The sequence below is a fragment of the Myotis davidii genome, unplaced genomic scaffold, assembly GCF_000327345.1.
Source record: "Myotis davidii unplaced genomic scaffold, ASM32734v1 scaffold292, whole genome shotgun sequence".
In the NCBI taxonomy this organism is placed as follows: Eukaryota; Metazoa; Chordata; class Mammalia; order Chiroptera; family Vespertilionidae; genus Myotis; species Myotis davidii.
The window spans coordinates 2,243,049-2,245,474 of NW_006285042.1; positions in this window are offsets into that span (position 1 = coordinate 2,243,049).

Genomic DNA, 2,426 nt, shown 5'->3' on the forward strand with positions numbered 1-2,426 from the left:
TGGGAGAGAATGGGAGTCAGTTTACCACTAAACCTCACTGTTGTTAACGTCTTAGGAAATTGTGCTGAGGATATTTTGGTGATTTTTTTTTCTTTGCCTTTGTTGCTGGCAAAATGGATGATCAGCACAATTTTAAAACATAAACAGGCCATCAAGAGTGCTAATGTGGCTACGGCTGTGAAGGAAACAATGATCACAGGAAATTGAAGAACTAGAAAAACTTTTCTTGATTTAGACAAATGGAAAGTAGTTAGTCTTTCAGAGGCAATGATATGTGAAAAAGCAAAGATGCCACACCTGACCTCCTGAAAGAGAGCCCTGGACTGAGTGCTGAACGTGATTCATTTAAAGCTAATAAGGTAGTGACGGCAAACCTTTTGAGCTCGGCGTGTCAGCATTTTGAAAAACCCTAGCTTAACTCTGGTGCCGTGTCACATATAGAAATTTTTTGATATTTGCAACCATAGTAAAACAAAGACATTTTTGATATTTTTTTTATATATTTAAATGCCATTTAACAAAGAAAAATCAACCAAAAAAATGAGTTCGCGTGTCACCTCTGGTTCGCCATCACTGTAATAAGGGGTGGTTCAATAAATTCAAGAAAACAAACAACAACAACAAAAAAACAACACAGTAGATTAAACAGTACATTCGGCATGTACTGTATATAAGAAAGGTTACAATGGAATCATTTGGAAGTCTGGAACAAATTAATTAAATGTATATCAGGTCTTTGGGCTGGTGACGCAGGCTGTGAAAGAATTCACAACTAAAAGAAGAGATAAATGCAGAGAGGAATTTTATTTTACTTTCTCTGAAGGGAAAGGGTGGTGCATTCTAATCACCGCAAAGGCAAAGAAATAAACTTTGGCCCTGTCTTTTAAAGGGTAATGGCTGCTGTTGCTAGAAGGGAGGGGACTTGGGGGTTGAAACTGAGCAGACATCAGAGTGCTTGTCCTAGAAAAGTTTGCTGTTTTTAGTCTGGGCAGATGTCCTAGGGAGGTGTCTTTATCAACATTTTTACAAGCCTGTAAAACATTCTTACAGTGAAAGTTACAAAGGGCTCAAAAAAGGGAGGGCTGGGTGGGTTTGAAAGGGAGGGAATAGAGCCCTTCTACTAACCAGAATATTAAATCCGAAAGGAGATAGGGTATGCAAGAGCTTAGCCTTGAGAGTAACTCATCTTGTCTTGCAGTTCGAATAGAAGAGCTGTTTGAGCCAGAGTTGCTAACAATCTTGGGGTTTACTTACCAGGAACTTCTCATAAATTGTGAAAGGCCACAGCAAAGAAAAAGAAAGCCCTCCCCCACCCCCCTTTTTTCCCTTGTTCTCACACTCACAATTTACATTATTTCTAATGGGAAAAAATGATTCCGTTTTTTGACAAATCGCTTCTAAAACAGCCTTCTGAACGAATTAAGTTTGAGAACTGAGGTTCCACAATATGTGTGCATATATATATATTTAAGAAGGCCTTTCCCTCCCCCCGCCGTCCCCTCCCCGTACATGATTCCAGCTTCTGGCATGGGATCCAGGAAATCCTCCCCTTTTCCCTCCGTGGTCAGAGTTTGTCATTCCCTCTCTCTGCTTCCACCAGGTTAGGTACATACCTCTGTGTTTGCAGTGATCCCACTGTAACTATTTCTTTCGAGCAGTGAGTCTCAAGCCTGCCTGCATGCTAAAATTACCTGGGAAATTTTTAAAAAATACCACTGCCAAACACCATAGACAAAACAAGACAGCCGTGAGAACTGATCATTGTTGAAGGTGGATGACGGGTACCTGAAGTTTCATCTTTCTAATTTTGTATGCATTTAAAATGCTCCATAATAAAAAATTAAAAACTAGGTATATAAAATATGTTTTATGTATTTTATATATTTATATAAGTATTTATATATTACATATATTATTTTACATATAGTAATAAAACTGGGCCCACAGCAAAGCCATTAAAACTGAATTTCTGGGGGCCCTGGCCTTAGGTCAGTAGTTGTAAAGCTTCCCAGGGACTCTGAGGGCTGAGGTGGGGACATGGGGACTTGAAGAGGATCGAAGTGATCATAGGAGCTGTGAACTTTTGATGAAATGTTAGATGACTGCTCTGAGGGTACTTATTTCTAATTCGGATAGTTGATCAAACATTCCTAGAAGATAACTCATTTATCCCACTGTGTATGCTGCAGTGTTTTAAGTAAATTATAAACCACCAACATTGACACACAATAGCTCTTTTTATTTTTTTAATCTTTTTTTTAATTGTCTAAAGTTTTACATAAGTCCTTTTTCTCCAATTGACCACCCCTCCCAGCCATCGCCACCCCCGAGAGCAAGCCCCCACCGCCCCAGTGTCTGTGTCCATTGGTTATGCTAATACGCATGCATACAAGTCATTTGGTTGTTCTCTAACCTCCCCCTCCCCC